Consider the following 22,801-nt stretch of genomic DNA (forward strand, 5'->3'; position numbering starts at 1 on the left):
GAATATATTTCATGAAATTCTCAGTATTTGAATCATTATTCACATTCCAACATCAGGCAAGTTAAGTGCGTCAACACGATACATACGAAATACAAAGTACTCCCTCCGTCCCAATCATTTGTTTACCTTTTATTAAAATATTCCTCACAAAGAATATGGACAATTTGTGTGACCGATTCTTGCTCCACTATATATGACTGAGTGAAAAACGGTCTTGAATGGTTGGTTTGTAGATGGTATGAAGTTTTGACAAGGTGTGAGAAGATACTGAAGTGAGATTGATGCTCAATTATTGAAAGAACTCAGTTATTAGACTTGATAACCAGTTATTGTGAGTATCATGTTAGCTTGAAATTTACTCCGTAATTCATTAGCTTTATTAGTGTCATTGGCTTCTAATCTCAATTCTTTATATTGGCGTCTACCTGCATTATTTTATCTAATATAAGTAGTGGAGTAACAAGTGTTATCAATAAACCTTAAAGATAAGTGGATAGGAATTGCGTGATCTAAATAGGTTGAGTCACCACTGTAATAAACAGAAAATATGAGATCAAGTTCGGGAAATCCTTTCTCGCTAAAGCTAGTCAAGACTGCATTGTTGCGCTTTCACTTGTGTGCTTGACAGTTGACACTAGCTCACATGGTTCAGAGCTTTCTTTTGTTGTGCTTCTATCAAGTCAGTAATCATGTTTAAATTAACGAGCCTTGGTAGTTTCATTATTTGATACGAGTAATATGTTATATTTTTTCCATTTTTAGGGTCTTTCTATGCCTTGTGTGCATAATGTCTTCCTTAGTTTTAGGCTTTTTGAATTTTTTTGATGATAAGTAAATAAGGACTTCTAAAGGACGTTAATTATTGTTAATCTTATTCTCCGTGTTGCAAATTAAGCACCTTGAAAGTCTTCACTCGGGTAAACTACCAAGGTCCCTCCTTTTCTCCTTCTTTATTTCATTGAATTTATTTGTTTAGTTACTAGCCATATTTTGGACATGAGTATATACTTGTTTGTTCCGCTTCATTGAGTTGTATACTATGTGTCTATGTTTACTGGTTTCTTGCCGAGTTACGCTTTCGCCTTCTGTAATACCCCATATTTTGATAATAATTTATGAAAGTAATTTATGTAAATTAATAATTGATTAAAGACATTTCTAATAATAAATACAAGTAAGACGTTAATTAAATAATAAATTAATAATTCAAGTCGGGAATTGGGTTTAGCTAATATTTAGCATTGGGACGTGTGCCATTGTTATTTGGGCCGAATTTTATGGTTCATCTAGTATGAGTGTGATCGGGATTTGTATCGGTAATTAATAATAATATAATATGGAAATAATAATATATAAAGGTAATAATAATTATATTAATAATAATAATAAAGTTGTGGCAATAATAAATTAGTAAGTATTGTGTGAGGAAATCCTAGTTATGGTAAGACTAATAATATATAATCTATATATATATATATATATATATATATATATATATATATATATATATATATATATATATATATATATATATATATATATATATATATATATATATATATAAAAGAGAGTTTTTTCGAGCGATCTGAGAGCGTCCACATCATCAAAAATCAATTTAGGAAAGTATAATTTTTAATGTAAAAAATAAAGTGGAGAATCTTTTAATTATTATAATATGTATATTTCCTAAATTATATTCAAGTGATATTTCCAATTTTTATATCAACCTTTTACATTTCATTTGGCAAAAAAATATCGTTAAAAAAATTATGAAAATAATATAAATAGCTTTGTGGTAAAAAAATGCTATCATTAGAGTATAGATTTCATATTCTTTGCACATATTAAAGATGGTGTACTTCGTAATACGTAAAATTGTGTACTTTTTAGTATGTTTTGTCTCACATTGGAAAATAACGTAGGTGCGGTGAATATGCTACATATAAATAGTAGAATTGTCCCACATCGAAAGATTAGTTCAAGGTGATGTGATCCTATGATTATAAATAGGAGGCATATTTGGAACTTATGATCCACCCAAAAAATTTGAGTCTCATAAATATTGTTTTAAAGAGCTCTTAAGATTTTCAATCATTATCTACGATATGATATAAAAAATAAAGTGGAAATCGTTTGGAACTACCCGGGAAAGAGTTAAGAACATGAGCAAGAAAATCAAAAAATACAAAACTAAAGGTTTTACTAATGGTAGTCTCCCGACAGAGTACAAAACTAAAGAAATAATGTCGGTAAAAAATTATGAAAATAATATTATTAGATTCATGGTAAGAAATGCTATCATTAGAGTATATATAGATTTCATATAATTTGCACATATTAAAGATGGTGTATTTCATAGTATGTTATATGTCCCACATTGAAAAATAATATAGGTGTGACAAATATACTACATATAAAAAATAGAATTTTCCCACATCGAAATATAACATAAGGTGGGTGATTCCATGATTATAAATAAGAGGCATCCTTGGAACTTAGGCATCAATCCAAAATCATTTGAGTATCTTAAGTACTGTCTTGGAGTGCTCTTAAAAGTTTATATCATTATATTTTCTACCTATTGATTTTATATGTCCCACATTTAAAAAATAATGTAGGCGTGGTAAATATACTACGTTTAAATAATATAATTAGAATTGTGTTAAAAAAAATTCTATCATTAGAGTATAGGTTCATATCATTTGCACATATTTTTATTATGATAAAAAAAATAGAAAACAAATGTATGAATATTAATAGATAATATAGTATTTACTTATTATTAAATCGGGTTGGATGTCGAATTAGGTTCAAACAATATGGTGTACTTTTAAATATGTTATTCGTCTCACATTGAAAAAGAATGTAGGTGTGATAAATATATACTACGTATAAATAGTTGAATTGTCCCACATCAGAAGATTATCATAAGCTGAGGTGATCCCACGATTATAAATAGGATTTATCCTTAGAACTTAGGTATCACCCCAAATATATTAATCTCTCAAAGTATACTTATTATATAAGAGACTTTAAACATAATCTTGAATTAAATGTTAAATTTTTAAAGTTGTAACATTTTTTTTAGGTGGGAGAAAGAGCGATAAAATGGTCAGTATTATAACGGAAATTTTTCATGATACCCTCGAATTTTGGTAGATTACACATAATAGCTCTAATTTTAAGTTTCTACATATAATACCCTTGTGTTTACTTTTTTTCATAATGCTATTACTCCTATGAGTAACTAGATAAGTAATTGAGCATGCCATGCTATTTGTGTTTTGTTATTTAGGTATTAAATGTTAGTTTATTAAATAAAATATGGATTTAGGAATTAGATAATGAAGTGTTTGTGTTATAGATAACAAAAGAAAAAGGCGTCCTCAAGTCATAAGAGTAATGAGCTTATGACGGAAGTTGTCAAATGGTATTCTGAGAAAGAAAAATGTGAACACAAGGGTACCATTTGTAGAAACTTAAAATTAGGGGTACCATGTGTAATCTATCAAAGTTCAAAGTTACCATGAGAAATTTCTAATATTATAATGATATAGTTAAGTATATTTTCATTTAAAAGAGAGAGATATTCGTACCAATAAAACAATAAAGGGGGAATTATTTTTAATTGTTATTTTATTGTCACACCATCAAACTTAACGTCCATTTAATAACCTTTATATTAGGGGGTACCATGGGCAAAAAAATGGAACCTCAAGGGTACAGTAGGCAGATTCTTAAAAGTAGGGGTAAGATGGAAATCTAACAAAATTAAGGGGTACCACGGAAAATTTCCGTATCTCAATTATGAAATTTTTTTTTTGAAGAAAAACAACGTACAAATATTAATGTAGAGTACTTGATCATATTATTAAATTTAAATATAACTATTAGATATAATGATGAGTAGCAATTGTCCGTATTCGGTATTCGGGATCTGGTTGGATGTCGAACTAAGTGGAAAAAAGATAGTGTAATTCTGAGTATGTTATTTGTCCCACATTGAAAAATAATGTAGGTTTGATGTATATATATTACGTATAAATAGTAGAATTGTCCCACATCAGAAAAATAATCCAAGTTTGGTGAATATATTACATATAAATAATAGAATTGTCCCACGTCGAAAGATTAGTATAAGGTATGGTGATTATATGATTATAAATAAGAGTTAACCCACGTATATGATTATGGTGATTAAACATTAAACCCTTATAACGTTTTTTTTTTTTGCATTATAAATAAGTTTATTACCCCGTTGCAACGCACGGGAATTCAAACTAGTAATAATAATAATAATAATAATAACATAATGGTAATTATAATAATGATAATTCCTATACTAATTAGAATAAGGTAATTTATATAGTTTCCTAATTGACCTCGCATTCTATATAATCCTACACTATAAATACCCTATTAAATCTGAGAAATTAATCACAAATTAAAGAGGAGGAGCTTTAAGAGACCGAAAGAAGAAGAATTAACAAAACCAATTAATCGACTCAAGGTAATATTTCAGACCATCTTATGTATACACTTTAGCATATTATAACTCGATAATTAGACCGCCTCTGACTGACCCGAGACCAAGACCTTGACCGTGAGACACCATAGGTTGATCGGACCCACCGTTGATCACTTATGACCGGCTGGAAGCGGGTATTTGAAGGGGTTGTTGTTGGGTGGTTGATATACACAAGTTACACGTTTTATATGGTTTATGAACCCGTACTTGGACGAGACAGACCTAGACCTGGGTTGGGTGATTACATGGGGGTGAGTCGACCATCTTGGGTGGTTGTGGGTGGTCAAAGGTGGTGGTTTGTGGGGTGGTTGATGGTATTTCGCGAAAACAGGGCGGGTTATTGGCGTTGTCGTTAATTCGAACTATAGGTCCCTTAAACGGACTTGACTTGAGATGGGTATGGTTTGGTTAGTTCGTGGTGGTTGGTTAGATCACGGTGGAAGTGTCTTGGTGGTTGAAGGTGGTGGTTTGTGGTGGTTGTGGTCGGAATAGCGAGAAACAGGGGAGATTGCGTGATTGTTGTTGTTATTAATTGGGTTGCTGCTGAGTCGTGTGTGATGGTTGTCGTGGGCATTAACCACCGTGGCTGGGATGTGAAGATTAGGTGGTCCACGGTGGTGTGTGGGGGCGGAGGTTGTCGTGAGTGTGGTGGTGGTTTGAGGGGTATTGTTAAGTTGGGGTTGCGTGGTCTAGTGTGGTACGGGTTTGAGTTGCGTTGTGTCGATGGTGTTGGTGTTTTCGTGCGCCGTGACTGGTTGTAGGTGGTAGTGGTCTACAGTGGAGCTGGTGGTAGGGTGATAAGCAGCTCCAAAGAGCCGTTAGCTGCCAAGGAAAGAGCCGTTGGCTCTCCTCATATTAAGCCAAACAAATCACCCTAATTATGCACATATTTATCTATATATTTTCCTTCCTAGTTTAGCTTATTCCTTTGTATATATAGCTAGCATACACAATGTAATTAGACACAATTACAACTCTATTATTAAGCTAATGATCTCAATATTACCACAATCTTATTCTATTTACCACATTGCTTAACATGGTATCAGTGTAATCTTTATTTTTCCCCATCTTCTCTGTCTTTTCGAAAAAAAAAAAACAAAACCCTAGTTCAAATGACAAACGCAGCCTCGTCTACGTCTGACAACGTTCTTTCATCTCAAATTCTTGATTCATCCAAATCTCAATCTTACTCTATGGTCCATGTGGAACACACAGGCGCGAGTATTACCCCGATTACGTTTAATGGCAAAAACTATGATGAATGGTCTCGGTCTTTCCAACTCGCACTTATGGCGAAGGGAAAACTGGGATATATTGACGGCTCAATCTCGAAACCGTCTGAAACTTCCAGTGATCACGGGTCATGGTGCTCCTCTAACGCACTCGTGACTATGTGGATTTACAATACACTTACACCCGACTTACGCAGACAAATATCTTTACGACCTGAGGCAAAATTAGTTTGGACCGACATCAAAAATCGGTTTTGTCAGACTAATGAAGCACGAATCTATCAGTTGCAGGCCGAGTTGTTGGCTTGTCGTCAAGGCGCGAATGAATCGCTTATGGAATATTATGGCAGGATGACAACTATATGGGACGCGATTCTCGAGCATGACACTCTTCCGTCCTGTGCTTGCAATCCGTGTAATTGCAATTGGCTCACCATCATCGCTGCTCGCAGGGAACGAAAACGAGTACGTGATTTCTTGATGGGTCTTGATGACCGTTTTTCGAATGCTAGATCACAAATTATCGGTATCAATCCTCTTCCCTCTTTAGATCTTATTTACAATCGTTTATTGCAAGACGAAGGGGTTCGAAATTTATCACTTAATAAAACCGACAACACGCCTGATGTAATGGCGTATGCTGCCCGTGTTAACCAGGGACCACGGCAGTCTGGGGGTGGGGGGCGTGACCGTCGCAATGAACCCTCTAAATATTATTGCATAGCTTGTAAGAAATCCGGCCATATCTTGAAGTTTTGTTTCCAAGTGACGGGAAATTATCCCGAATTGTGGGGTGATCGTCCCTGTCCCCGTATCTATGTTGATCCCAATGCTACTGACCTGAGTAATGCAGTCTTTGTTCCCGACCAACGAACTGCGGGTTCTTCTCATCGCACAAAACAGGGGACTTCAGTCCCATCACCTAAGGCAAACATGGTTTCTACCCCTTCCCAACCTCCTGTTACGGCTGCCGCGGGTGCTTCCGTGCCGTCATCATCTCAGCAGCCTCTCTCACAATTTGACAAACTTGACTTGAATGCTCTTACACCAAGTGCACTGGAAGAATTGGGTAAGTTACTTCAGGCCCGCAAAAACGATATGGAAACAGCCCGGCTTAATGGTAATTTTTCTTCTCCTTTTTCTTGGATTATCGACACGGGTGTATCCCACCACATGTCGGGATGCCTCTCACATTTTTCGAATCTTAAAATAATCTCTCCCTTGTCTGTTGGACTCCCGAATGGGGATCTTACGGTTGCTACACAAAGCGGTGACATTCGTCTTTCATCTCGTCTAATTTTACGTAATGTTTTATATGCCGCCAATCTACATTGTAATCTCCTCTCTGTTTCTAGTATATTAATTGATACTAGTCTCACGATTCAATTTTCTTATAACTTGTGTCTTATTCAGGACTGTACCTCAAAGACTGTGATTGGTGCGGGTGAGCAACACGAGGGGCTCTGCTACCTTAAAGGTGTCCGCGATGATAAGGCACATGCATACATGGTTGGCACGGGAAATCCCATGGAACTTTGGCACCGACGGTTGGGGCATCCTTCTTCCGACATCTCTCGTTTTTTACCTTTTTTTCATGCATCTAAAACTAATAAAACGTTTCATAGCAAAACTTGTGATATTTGTTTACGCGCGAAACAAAATCGCGAACATTTTCATTTAAGTAACAGTCATGCCACTTCTCCTTTTGATATTATACATTGTGACCTTTGGGGCCCATATTCCGAAAACGCCTCTTGTGGATCACGACATTTTTTAACTATAGTAGACGATTTTTCACGCTCTACCTGGGTCTATCTTTTACGCAATAAAAGCGATACAACACAAACAATATTAAATTTTTTTTCCATGATCGAAAGACAATTTGAAAAGAAAATCAAAATTTTACGTACCGACAATGGTACCTAATTCCTTCCCCTAATACCTTTTTTTAAAACCCACGGCATTCTTTTCCAACATTCCAACGTTGACACGCCCCAACAAAACGGGCGCGTCGAACGTAACCATCGCCATATTTTAAATGTTGCCCGCGCTCTCCTTTTTCAAGCTCATCTACCCTTATATTTTTGGGGAGAATGCGTTTTGAGTGCCGTTTACCTAATAAATCGCACTCCGACACGTCTCCTACACGGTAAAACTCCCTATGAAGCTCTATTTAACAAACCTCCTCCTTTTGAAAACATAAAAATTTTTGGTTGTTTGGCTTACGCCAAGTCCTTGAACCGGTCCCATGATAAATTCGCTTCCAAAACCCGAAAATGTATTTTTATTGGCTATCCGTTTGATAAGAAAGGGTGGCGCCTTTATGATTTAGATTCCGGGTCATACTTCGAGTCACGAGACGTAATTTTTGGTTGAGACGGAATTCCCTTTTCAACACCTCCATATACATGATACCCCTGACTCTTCTTTTCTACAGGAACCCAACAACAACATCGACACTACTCTCCTCATCTCACCCTCAACGCCATCTATACAAAACACCACCAAAGAACCCTCCACGATATCCCCACCTCACGGTGACAAATCACCCCCTCAAACCACCGAACCGCCACCCACAACCGTGGACCCTACCCCGACCATCGACACTACTAGTGCCCCGGACCTCACGGCACCTCCTATTCTTGGACGCGATCATCGTCTTAAAATTCCAAATAACAATCTCAAGGATTTCATCGTATCAAAACCGCGCCCCTCGTTACATGCTCTCACCACCACATCATCGTCTTCTGGTACGACTTTTCCAATCTCTCATTATCTTAATTATGCAAAGTTTTCACCTAACCATAAAGTCTTCTTGTCGGCCGTGACCAAAAATCACGAGCCTAGTTTCTTTACAGATGCTGTGCAGGTTCCAGAATGGCGCGAGGCCATGAGACATGAACTCGATGCCCTTGAGAAGAACAATACTTGGACTCTCGAAGATTTACCTCCCAACAAAAAGGCTATTGGGTCCAAATGGGTCTACAAAATTAAGTACAACGCAGACGGGTCAATAGAGCGCTATAAAGCTCGTCTAGTTATTATGGGCAATCGCCAAATTGAAGGGGTCGATTATAATGAAACTTTTGCCCCAACTGTCAAGCTCATCACGGTTCGTACTCTCCTAGCTATTTCCGCTGCAAAACAATGGGTCCTCCATCAAATGGATGTCCATAATGCCTTCCTTCACGGAGACCTCAATGAAGAAGTGTATATGAAACCGCCCCCGGGTTTTCCTCACTCGGACAAAGGAAAAGTTTGTCGCCTTCGGAAATCTTTATATGGTCTCCGACAAGCACCTCGATGTTGGTATGCAAAGCTTGCTTCCGCTCTCCTTAAATATGGGTTTTCACAATGTTCTTACGATCACTCGCTCTTTTCCATCTCTCGGTCCGACACTGAGGTACATGTCTTAGTCTATGTCGATGACTTGGTTATTTGTGGTAACAACACTGACTTTATCGCCATATTTAAGACCTACTTAAGTCACTGTTTTCACATGAAAGATCTCGGCCATCTAAAATACTTCCTTGGTCTTGAAATTGCCCGCAACCCAAGCGGTTTATTTGTGTCTCAACGAAAATATGCTCTCAACATCTTAAATGAAACCGGGCTACTTGGTACAAAACCGACATCAACTCCTATGGAACAAAATCATCGCCTTGCCCTATCAAAGGCCGACCTTATGCACGATCCACAGCCATACCGACGTCTCGTTGGACGCCTTGTCTATCTTACTATAACGTGACCCGAATTGACCTACTATGTCCATATACTTGCACAATTCATGAATGCTCCAACCACCGAGCATTGGGCCGCAGCCTTAAATGTTGTTCGATATATAAAGAATTCTCCGGGCCAAGGTATCCTTCTACGCTCTGATTGCGATTTACGACTCAACGCTTATTGCGATGCGGACTATGCAACGTGTCCTACTAGCCGTAGGTCCCTCTCCGCATATATCGTCTTCCTGGGCTCATCTCCTATATCTTGGAAGACTAAGAAACAAGCAACTGTCTCCAAGTCCTCCGCCGAAGCCGAATACCAAGCCATCGCATTTACGGTTTGTGAACTAAAATGGCTCAAAGGCCTGCTCCAAAGCCTCGGTATCTCGCACCCTACTGTTATTCAACTTCAATGCGACAACAAATCCGCACTTCACATAGCTCGGAATCCGGTTTTTCACGAGCGTACTAAGCACATTAAAGTTGACTGCCACTTTATTCGGGATGAAATTTAAAAAGGAGTTATAGCTCCTACTTACGTTCATACAAAGGCACAATTAGCAGATATTTTAACCAAGGCTCTCGGCCGTGCTTCCTTTGAAGATCTTCTGTCCAAGTTGGGTGTCTCGAATCTCCACACGCCAACTTGCGGGGGGATGATAAGCAGCTCCAAAGAGCCGTTAGCTACCAAGGAAAGAGCCGTTGGCTCTCCTCATATTAAGCCAAACAAATCACCCTAATTATGCACATATTTGTCTATATATTTTCCTTCCTAGTTTAGCTTATTCCTTTGTATATATAGCTAGCATACACAATGTAATTAGACACAATTGCAACTCTATTATTAAGCTAATGATCTCAATATTACCACAATCTTATTCTATTTACCACATTGCTTAACATAGGGAAGGGTGTCGGGTGTATGGGTTGTCGTGTAGTGTTGAAGGGGAGGGTGGTGTGAGTTTTTTAAAAAAAGTTGTACGTGTTTACAAGGGAATTACGTGGGGCATTGCTATACTGCGGGTTTTGTGAGTTGGGTTGAGTCAGGTTCTTGTCAGACGGGTTTGGAGACGGGTTTATTTGGGGTGTTGACTCGGGTTTTGGAATATCGTAATGTTATGATTAATAATAAATAATTAAAGTATAATTGGTATTGAATAATAAATAAAGTATAAATAATTAATATTGGACAAATCATTATTTGTTTAGGTGACGGATTCGTGAAACGCATTTACAGAAGAATACTTTAGTTGATTGCGTAAATTGGAGTATTGCTGAAAAGGTAGGATAATCTACTCAACTATATTTGTTTTCCGTGTTTAATACATGGATGTTATTGGAAGGATGTTTGGTTTGTGACTGCTTATTTAATTAAGTTAATTGAGTGATTAATGTTGTTGGTTGTTGGAGTTGTGTATATTATATACGATTATATTGTGGAACGGTTTATGAGAATTTGACTGCCCCAGGCTTAGTCTCTGGTGGATAATGTGAGTGGTGATTGGACTGCCCCAGGCTTAGTCTCTGGTGGATAACGTGTGTGATCAATTGGACTGCCCCAGGCTTAGTCTCTAGTGGATAACGTGTGTGATTAATTGGAAGGCCTCAGGCTTAGTCTCTGGTGGATAACGTGGACGGTTATGTCGAGATGTGACATGTGAACAATTGAGATTGGAATATTGACAGTTGTGAGAGATTGGTTGTTTTAATGTATTTTATCCTACTCAACCTCGTGGTTGACCGTGTATTCGTGAACACCTGTGATGAACCATAATGGGGAGCAGATTTGACAGGTACTAAAGATTAGCTGACTTGGGAGCATTAGGATGAGAGCCAAACTTGGAACCTTAGATGAAGTCTAGATCACTTAGTTCTTTTATCACTCAGTTGTTTTTATTTCCGCTGCGAGTTTGTAATTTATTTAGTTAAGTTGTTTTAATAAGTTGTAATAAAAGTGTTGATTAATAAGTTTTAATAAAGTACTTTGGTTCTGTTTTAATTTGTACTCACTGCCTCGGGAAACCGAGATGGTAACGCTCTCATTTACTTGGAAATGTCTAGCTAAAGGCTCTCGAATAAATGGGGGTGTTACTTAGTGCGGTTAAGAAGCTAGCCTTAATTTGTACTGATACCGTCGTTTTGTATCCAAATTAAATTTATAATTCCAACCTAAAACTATAGCTAGTGATAGTAAGGGTCGAACCACAGAGAGACAAGGTTGATTTTGTTTGCTATTTTTCAGTCTATAAAAGTAACAATTAATTGGGGGTTTTGAGATTGGTTGACTAATTGGCTAATTGTTAAAATGAAATTTCTCAACAGGATAAAGAGAAGACTGGGAACTTCGGTTCACCATGGCAAATGTCAGGTCAGTAAGGTAGCAGAGGTCTTATAATACGGTCTCAGGGAAAATAAGCTAGCCTTTCGATCAAAGCTCAAATAACCTCACGGTCTACTAATTCCCTAGAATTTCTCAAAGCTTTCGCTCAAGAGAAATTCCAAATCTAACGATAATTCAAATTACTAATCTTTCAATCTAGTAAAGAGATTTGTCAAAAGACAACAAGACCAATACGGAAGAACTCATACTACACAACAATCCTAATTTATGCCATGGCTCACCTCGTTCCCAATCAAAGAAATTACCTACGCATAATCAAAACTATACTAACTTCGAAATTGATAGCAAAGAATAAATTTGACATAATTGAATTTAAATAAAAGACAAAAGACAAGAGATGAATTTCTGGAATTAAATTGGTAAAACAAGAATTGAAATAACAAGAATTAATAGAAGAAAGGAATTGCATAAAAACTTACTAATTGAATTAAAGAACAAAAGTATCGAATTCGAGGTTTTCCGTCACCCAAAGCTAGATCTAAAAACTGAGTTCTTTCAATAATGAATGCATAACCTAATTATTGCTGCGTTCTACGGATAAAAAGATACCGAAAGTAAATTACAAGATGGGCTTTTAAAAGTCTAACACGAAGAAATAAGTATCAGCTCGAAAACTGGTCGATCGACCGGTCAGCGTGGTCGATCGATTAGTTGTAGCAGCCCAGTAGCTTCTGCTTGATTTCAACGGTCGATCGACTGGTGATGCTGTGCAGTGGCTCTTTTGTTCCTTCAAATCAGCTCTTCACTCCTTTGCACGCATCCCAAGGTGGGTGAATCTGAATCTCCTTCTTATGGGCTTCCTTGAAGTTGCCTCCGGAAGACGAATTAGGCTTGATTTAGCTTACTTCCACTCATTCCTACAATAAATCATAGAAAATGCAAAGTAAACCGTTTCGGGAGAAATAGTAGCCTTAAGTCTAACAATTATGCATGGAAATACGTGCCAAAACCGCAGATAAAGTGTATAGAATATGCACGTATCAAATCTCCCCAAACCAAACCTTGCTTGTCCCCAAGCAAGCACTATGACCCGTATAAAAACTAAATGGAAAGGATTATATCTTGTTGGGGCTGGTGTCCTCCACAGTTAGTGCAATGACATATAAATCTCTAAAAGGATCAAAGGGTATACTTTTGTATTATTATCAGTTGGTCCACGTTTATCAATAACGGTTGGCTTGCTAGATAAGTTTGACGTTATTGTCATACAGATGGCGGTGATCAACTGGTCCCTAAAAGTCACACCTATAGGATACGTTTGAGAGATGTGACAGTATGAAAATACAGTCATGTTGATGCCTAATATGACTAAGCAGTTAGTCGGAGTTATTGACTAATAATTAGTCAAACGCGATGTTGAGATAATTATTTAATACGGATTAAATAATAATGGCTAAAGTGAATTAAGCAGTTAATTCGTAAATTGAATATAAACGATTATATTTAATTGATGTATATTGAATTAATTATACAATATTGTCTTTGTCGGACATGTATTAATATGTCGACTAATCCATGTTACTAGTTGATATTTTAATAACCGATAACCGATGACAATTTATAATAAAATCCCGTCATATACATTTTAGCATTTTGAGTCGGATCACGAGTTTAATAAGGAGGAAGTGGAAAGCCCACTCCCTCCCTAAGCAAACTCACGGACCGAGTGAACAAAAGGGAGTGGGCATATTGTTTTTGTAACCGATAGTCTCGTTTTGCTTTCGTTTGGTTTTTGCATATTGTTTTTGTAATCATTTTTCAATGCAATATGTTAATGTTTTATCAATTGTAGATTCAATTCTATACGAATTAGGTTTAATTGCAATTGGTTTTACCAAATCGATTTTGTTTTGGTTTGTTCATGCTCACGTTTTGAGCTGCTATAAAAAAAAAAAAAAAAAAAATTTATGCTGCTCTCGGTTCTGCCGTGAGAGAAAGAAGAAAAAAAAAATTTTCGGTTTTTTTTTTCCGGCCATAACATATGCAAAATACGGATTTTATGCATTCGCTTGATAGTGAAACGGTTCACTCACGTACCATTTAGTTATTTTAAAGCGATTTAAAGTAACGGATTATCATGAATTAAAATTAAGTTGATAGAAGCGGTTTTGTCACATAATTTTAATCGTTAAAAGGTGGTTTGGATAAATTTAACATAATTACGGAATTATGTCACGAATAAATTTTGTTTTAGTTGATGCATTTTTAGTTATCGTTACTTTTGAATGCCTTGAATGTTTTATTACGTATTTAATTTTACAAACGGTTGTAACTTAGTGTGGCCTTAGTAGAACGTGTTACCGTAATGATGGAACACGGTCTTGGTTGTATTTTGAGATCTCGCATCTTCGTTTTGGTTTTTCCTTGTAATTACAGTTTTTATTTAGAATGTAAATAGGTTTATATTTTGTAAATTTTAAATTGTAATTTTGAGAAGACCAAAGATGGAGAATCGGATGCTCACTCCCGCTGCATGGATCAAGATGGAACATCAAGACAAGCTTCTCGGGTCCAACGGTGGATTCCAAAGTTGTATTATGTTCATTTTGCTAGGATAGGCCACACTAGGACTTTTATTTACGTTTTGCATTCTTTTATATTTTTATATCGTAACGATAATTTGCATCATATTCCGCCTAAAACCAAACCACCTAATAATTGCATGAAAACTGACACATATAGAGGTCTCGCGTTAGTTTTCTATGATATACAGATATCACACGTTTTTACTTAAGCCATCACCTAAGTTAATTCATTCACGTAATGCTAGTTTTTCGTTCACTTAAAATGAATTAAAACTAAGTTGATGGGATCTTCCTCGTATAACCAAAAATTGAGAATAGTCTTTATAGGCCAAACTCCAATGAATCCCTTCTTCGTCGGTAGGCATAATATGACCCCTTCTACGTCGGGTAAGTTGGAACTGATTGACCTATTTTATCTCAACACTATGGTCACTCGTACGATCCTGTGATTAAGGTGGACTATAGATAGGATTTACGGAAATCTATCGACCAAGAGTTCTAACGGTAGAACTAGCTAAACAGTTGGCTTATCAATTTACGGAAATTGAGTCTTGGGATCACTTGTATTATTCTTGAGGGAGATCAATTATGCAAGTGCAATAAGTCTACAAGTTAAAATGAATTTTAAATAGACTTAAATCACCTCGATGAGTTGCTTATTTCGTTTTGTTTTCCCTTTCTTTTTCAGTGTAGATCACGATCATTTAAACTGCTAATAACAAAATGGCTGGCCGTGCTGACGACCCAATGCCAAGTGCCACATTGGACCGTGAGTCCTGGCTTCGGATCTTCATGAATCAGATGAATCAGTCTACTCGACTGAAGAATGATGGATCAAACTTCGCGGAATGGGAGGCGGCATTACGGAATGCTGCCATTGCTGACGGGAAGCTCAAATATCTGGTTGAGCGCAACCCGTCAAACCCAGGCCCCACGGCTGGAGCTAACGAGATCGCCAAGTATAGCGATTTCGTCATGGAAGCGGGTGCGATTAAAAACGTACTCATTTTTGCAATGGAATCCAATTTGCAGAAACGCTTCATAGCCCAAGGTGCAAACAAGATTTTCACCACGCTCACTAAGGAATTCTCGAAAGCACCGAGAATCGTGACCTATGAGCATACGTGTCGCTTCTTTGAGGCGAAACTCCAGAAGGGCCAACCGGTTAGCCCACACATTCTCAGAATGATTGAGAATGTCGAGAAACTGGAGGCGCTTGATTGTAAGATCAGCGAGAACATCGTGATAGACCGCATGCTTCATTCACTCCACGATGGTTTTGCGCTTTTTAGAGCCAATTACTATATAAATGATTTGAAGAAAAGTCCTCACGCACTACACTCCCTTCTCGTACAGACCGAGAAGGACATGAAGTTTAGTGGGAGCCTGAAACAGGATGTTCTCGTTGTGTCAAACAAGGGCAAGGGTAAGGGCAAAGCTTAGCGGACCTAGCGAGGTAAAACCGAAGTTTAAGAAGTCGGGATCAGGTAAGAGTGGGCCTGGTGAGTCGAGCACCTCATCAGGCGCGACAAAGAGTAAGACCGGTAACATGGAATGCCACCATTGCCACAAGACTGGGCATTGGAGGCGTACATGTCCTTTATACCATGAGGACATAAAAGCAGGTCGCGTTACTCCTGTTGGTATGTCTTCTTCTTCTTCTTCTTCTATTATTCATATGATTGAGATTAACCACGCAAGTTACGGAACTTGGGTACTAAATACTGGTTGTGGTTCTCATCTGTGTAATCATGTGTAGGGGCTCCGAAACATCGAACCCCTCGTAAAGGGTGAGGTGGACCTGCGTGTCGGGAATGGAGCACGAGTGGCTGCCATCTCGAGGGGAACATACGTGATCCAGCTTCCTAGCGGATTTGAGTTATTTTTATATAACTGCTATTATGTACCCAATCTTTCTAAAAACATTATTTCAGTTTCTGCACTTGACAAACTTGGTTTTTCATTTGTAATAGAGAATAATACTTGCATTTTCTCATTACACGATATGATTTATGGCAAGGTAGTCTCCATGAATGGAATTTATGTTTTAGATCAGACCACCGAAATATTGCACGTAATGAATAAAAAGTTAAAGGTTGGTGAGAAAGATCAAACTTATCTATGGCACTGCCGTATGGGACACATTAATGAGAAACGCGTTAAACAGCTCATACAGAATGGAGCTATCTCGGCCTTTGATTTTCAATCATTTGGCACGTGTGAATCATGTCTCATTGGCAAGATGACTCGAATTTCCTTCAAAGATGTTGGAATGCGCGCTGCTGACCTATTAGGACTCATACATACGGATGTGTGTGGACCTATGTCAATCACCGCACGAGAAGGCTATAGGTATTTTATCACTTTCACGGATGACTTAAGTAGATATGGCTATGTCTACTTGATGAAGCATAAAAGTGAGTCCTTTGAGAAATTCAAAGAATACCAGAATCGGGTACAGAACCAACTGGGTAGAAAGATTAAAACACTACGATCAGACCGTGGTGGCGAGTATCTTTCTCACGAGTTTGATCAACACCTTAAGGACTGTGGGATTGCCTTACAGTTAACTCCACCTGGAACACCTCAGTTGAATGGTGTGTCCGAACGGAGAAATCGAACGTTACTTGATATGGTTCGATCCATGATGAGTCACACGGTATTGCCTGATTCATTATGGGGTTATGCTCTTCTGTCAGCTGCTCTAATACTTAACCGAAGTCCGTCTAAAGTTGTTGACAAGACTCCATATGAACTATGGAAGGGAACAGTCCCTAACTTGTCCTTTATACGGGTTTGGGGCTGCGAGGCTTATGTCAAGTGGAGACACGAGGATAAGCTCGGCCCGCGATCGGTCAAGACATACTTTATAGGTTATCCTAAAGGAACATTTGGTCATTACTTCTATTCGCCAACCGAACAACGTGTATTTGTTGCGGCTAGTGCGACATTCTTAGAGAAGGAATTTCTCGAGAATGCGAAGAGTAATAGAACCTTCGAGCTGTCGGAGATTCCAGAACCAAATGCCGAGCAACCATTGGAGGAACCAGTTCCTTCAATCCCGGCTGCGGTGAATAATCCTGAGGAACCTAGGAGGTCGGGAAGAGTCTCTATTCCTCCGGACAGATACATTGGTATGGTCGAGGAACATGACATAGATGACATTCTACTCTTAACGAGTAGTGAACCCGCAACCTATAAAGGTGCTATGACTAGTTCCGACTCAAAGCTATGGCTTGAGGCCATGCAATCCGAGATGGACTCCATGTATGAGAACAACGTATGGGATCTTGTTGACTTACCTGCTAAGGTTCGTACCCTTCAATGCAAATGGCTTTACAAGATAAAGCATTCTGTGGAAGATCAACAAGATATCTATAAAGCACGACTAGTTGCTAAAGGTTTCACCCAAGTGCCAGGTTTGCACTACGATGAAATTTTTGCACCCGTAGTCATGCTGCGTTCCATTAGGATTATCTTAGCGATTGCCGCTTTTCATGACTATGAAATTTGGCAGATGGATGTGAAAACCGCCTTCTTAAACGGTTTTTTGGAGGAAGAGTTGTACATGGTACAACCCGAAGGTTTCATCGATCCCGGACATCCTAAGAAAGTGTGCAAGCTTAAGCGTTCCATCTATGGACTTAAGCAAGCTTCTCGGAGTTGGAATCATCGTTTCGACCAAGTGATAAAAGAGTATGGTTTCACTCGATCGGTCGAAGAACCATGCTTATATATCAAGTCGACTGGGAGCAAGATTGTATTCTTGATATTGTATGTTGATGACATACTCTTGATTGGGAATGACATTCCTCTCCTATCTTCGGTTAAAGAATGGTTGAAGAATCATTTCCAGATGAAAGATCTGGGTGAGGCACAAAGAATTTTGGGCATCCGTATCTATCGAGATAGATCACGTCGGATGTTATCTCTCAGTTAGGAGACTTACATAGACAAAATCCTAGAGAGATTCAGCATGACTAACTCCAAAAAGGGGTTTCTTCCTATGGCTCCAGGGGTGCATTTGAGCAAGTCTCAGGCACCAGAGACACCGGAAGAGAAAGAGCGCATGACCCGGATTCCTTATGCTTCGGCTATAGGATCAATCATGTATGCCATGATATGCACACGTCCGGACGTGGCATATGCATTGAGTATGACAAGTCGATTCCAACAAAGATCCGGGTGAATCACATTGGATGGCTATCAAGAACATTCTTAAGTACCTACGGAGGACTAAAGATTGGGCATTGACTTATGGAGGCGAACAAAAGCTATGCGCAACCGGTTCGCAGATGCTAGCTTCCAAACGGATCGAGATGACTCGAAATCTCGTCGGATTCGTTTTTACTCTTAATGGCGCTGCAATCAGCTGGAAAAGTTCCAAACAAAGTGTTACAGCAGATTCTACGACTAAGTCCGAGTACTATGCCGCGTCTGAAGCTGCAAAGGAAGCGATATGGATGCGTCAATTTTTACAAGGACTATCTGTAGTGCCTAGTTCGAATGACCCAATCACCATCTATTGCGACAATAGAGGTGCCATCTTCCAGGCTAAGGAGCCTAAGTCTAGCAACAAGTCTAGACATGTACAACGGAAAGCTCATCTAATCCGAGATTACGTGGAGCAAAAGGAGGTAGTGATAGAAAAGATTGCTACAGATGATAATATAGCAGATCCTCTCACTAAACCATTACGACAAGATAAGCATGAAGGGCATGTTAATTCCATGGGAATTAAACGTGTTCCTGAGTTGTAGTACTCTTTTATGGATTAGATTCATTCTCTTTTGTACTCTATACGACATCATCGTTTTGATATTTATATATTTTGTTTTTCATGTGGAATTGTACGACAATTTTTGAACACCACAAAGTGAACTGAACAAACATTATATTATGGTCCTTAATTGCCCACGTGAGCTGATAACTCTGGCAATTATTTTGTGACGTTGGTTGATGGTGGGTTCAACGAGCCATAAGTCAAACGGTTGACTGACCAATCACAGAGGCGAGTTATACGGATATCTCGTAGTACACAATTGTGACAACGACGTGGAGTCCTAAATGTTTTATAATATTCGGTGCCAGGTCGTGGATAGGACCTCCATGGTGATCCTAAGAGTCGATTCTTTTGACTATCGACTGTCTCTTGAGATTAAGGCAGATTTTGGGTGACTTTGGTTTCTTTCTCACGGTCATCCGTAACAGGGGCCAAGTAGATTTTTTCCTGGTCATTTCATGTTTGTGCTTATATCGGCGGGGGTCGAGTTGAAGGAAATATTCAGCCTTTATCGTGTACTCGATATTTCTCGGGGCCACTCGAGGAGTCAGAATCGAAATGCATGGTCATGCTCGAATGCGGATTCGTTTTATCAGTTAAGTTACTCTCTAGTCGGGGAAACCACTCTTGATACAGATCGATTGTAAAATACGACCTTTGCGGATCAGGATATGCAAATTGTTTTACATTCGGACTCTCCCGGGTCACTCTTCCCTCGGCAAAGCAAATGGTAAGATTAAATGTAAAAGAGAGGAAAGAAAAATACAGTCTCTCACCTAGACTGCGACCGACAAAACATGTATGCTTGACTAGCATGACTAATGATTCTAGCTACCGTACATACGCATAACCACCGTCAAAGACTATTACATGCCGAACTATTGCAAGATTTGGATATGTGAGGTTAAGTGGGAAAAAAGAAGGGCAAAACAATTATGGAAAAAGTGAAGGTAAGAGCCAAGCTAGTACCTATACAACCATCAGAAACCGTATCCCTTCCTCCAACTCAACATATAAACCATGCCTTTAAAAGACTAGGCATCACAAAATCCCAAGACAAACGCCTCCAATTCATGAAATAAGCATATGAGGCGCGTTCTTATTCAACCAAAACCTTATTATTTTCAAAACTCCTCTTTTTTTTTCTTTCTGTCTTAATCTTTTTCTTTTCTTTCATTTTCATTTTTTTTTTCATCTTCTGAACTGGTGGTCGATCGACCAGTGATGGCAGTCGATCGACCACCCTTACACAACCAGAGCTCTCTGCCAGGTAAACACAATTCCTTTTTTTTTCATTTCTTCTAAATTTCTTTCTTTCCCTTCAAAAAGACACAACCCCTTCACTTCTCATCAATACTCACTCCATCAGTACAAACGAACCAAAATCGCTTCTAATCCGACAAAAATTCCTCTACTACTTCCTAGCTTGGCACAATGGTAGGCTAAGTATGGGATGTAGTTGAGGGCAACTGGCAGTTATGGCTTATAGTGGAGTTAATGGGGTAAAAGGAGAAAGGGGGAGGATGCAATAGTTCTCAAAACATGCAATACCAACCACAAACCAATGCGTATAGGCAATAAGCAATCAAAACTCATACACGTGCAAAACATGAAATGAAGGGAGTACTACTCTCAATCCTAAATTAACCGGTCATGAATGTCACCAGTTATAGGCTCTATATCTCAGAAAGTATAAGTAGTTTGCCAAAAGTAATGAGTCAAGTCTAATTACCCGAAATGAATTCCATAACAAAATTTGAGAAATCACTTATAATTCTTTGCTAAACAGCTGTGAAAAGGGCAAGGAATGGCATATTTGACTAATAGTGCAAAATCATCATTTAAAACTCCAATCCGACTCAACTATATGCAAAAGTAAACGTGATATTTTTGATTTTTTTTATGACATTTTCTATTTTTTTTCTTTGTTTTTTTTTTCTTGAATTGAAAAACAAATGCAAACTAAAATGCAATAAACATGTGACGGAAATGCAATAAAAAAAACAAATGCAGATGCAAAACAAAAGGCATATGCAAATACCCTCCCCAAACCAAAACGCACAATGCCCTCATTGTGCTCAGCAGCAAATCACCAGCAGAAAAATGGGAGAATAAAAGCATAATAAAATAAAAGGAAGCTAATAAAGAAAGGAAGGAACTCACAAAATACGACCTCCCCAAACCAGCCAAAAACGGGGAGGTCACCAGCATCTAATCTCCACCATCGTAATCAGAATCACTGTCCTCTCCGGACCCCGAGTCGCCCTCCTCGTCCGCCTCAGCAGCAGCGGCAGTGGCTCTCCTGGAAGTGGAGGCACCAGCAGTAGTAGTGGGAGGGGGTCTCCTGGCAGGCTGAGGGTAGCCGCCCACAAGAGGGACAAAGTAAGAAGGGTTAGTCCAGTCACCCTGTGGGAGCATCCCTCCCCGGGCTAACTCCTCGTAAACTGGGTAGAGGGCTTGTAACACCCCCATTTATTCAGGAGCCTTTAGCTAGACATTCCCAAATAACTAGGATTGTTACCATCTCGGTTTCCCGAGGTAGTGAATAACAAAGTACAACAATACCAAAGTACTTTAAATTAAAACTTTAGTGAATACATGTTTATTACAAATTATCCAACTAAAACTTAGTATAAATATTTACAACTCGCAGCAGAAATAAATAAAGTGATATAACTATATATGTGATCTAGACTTCTTCTAAGGTTCCAAGTTTGGCTCTCATCCCAATGCTCCCAAGTCAGCTAATCTTTGGTACCTGTCAAATCTGCTCCCCATAAAACGGTTCACCGCAGTGTTCACGAATACACACAACAACCGCGAGGTTGAGTAGGAATAAAACTAAACAACAAGAACATACAATTATCAATCCATTTCAATTCACTTTCATTGCACAACCCCCTGACAACGTGCTCCTTTCCTTTACTTAGCACAACTCCCTTAACAACGTGCTCACATTACTTTGGTACCCCTCCCTTAACAACGTACCGCAATATGTAATAGTACCCCTCCCTCACAACGTACATATTACCAACACCCCAGTGTACAAACTCCCTCAACAACGTACAACTGACTGTCGCACAGCTTTTCACAATAACCACATTCCAATCAACGATACAATCCAATTCACCTCATCAATATAACCGACACAAATCAACATAAGTCACCCTTCCAACCTTTACGATATTATCAACCAACATATACAATATGAATCTCCCTTCCAACAATTACAATTATATCAACCAACAAAAACAATATAATTCTCCCTTTTCAACATATGAACAATTCCACTTTAACGTAAGTAATTCACCATACAAAACATAGATAATTAAAAGTCGAGTTGAGTAGGATTATCCCTACCTGGCAAGCAATTCCAATTACGCAATCCAAATAAATAAAGCAAATCCAATCCGATTATAATTCTTCACAATTTCCGTCACCTATATAATAATAACAATTACAACAATTATAATTACTAACTTTATTTATTTATTTATTCCTTTTATTTAATTATTCAAATTAATTATTTATTATAGTTATTAAAGGTTTATGATAACTAAAAACCCGATTTAACTACGAACCCGACTCACCCGAGCTAATTAAA

At 38.3% G+C, this 22,801-nt stretch overlaps 1 long non-coding RNA gene across 2 annotated transcripts in view; it reads left to right on the forward strand.

Moving 5' to 3' along the window:
- Positions 1–861: 861 nt before the first annotated feature.
- The window catches only part of LOC141629563 (uncharacterized), a 41,576-nt gene continuing 19,636 nt past the window's right edge, over positions 862–22,801 (forward strand). For both annotated transcript variants that reach the window (XR_012537312.1, XR_012537313.1), the window contains exon 1: positions 862–930. This is a non-coding gene — a long non-coding RNA (uncharacterized LOC141629563). The remainder of the gene's footprint in view (positions 931–22,801) is intronic.

The sequence above is a fragment of the Silene latifolia genome, chromosome 2 (genome assembly GCF_048544455.1).
Source record: "Silene latifolia isolate original U9 population chromosome 2, ASM4854445v1, whole genome shotgun sequence".
In the NCBI taxonomy this organism is placed as follows: domain Eukaryota; kingdom Viridiplantae; phylum Streptophyta; class Magnoliopsida; order Caryophyllales; family Caryophyllaceae; genus Silene; species Silene latifolia.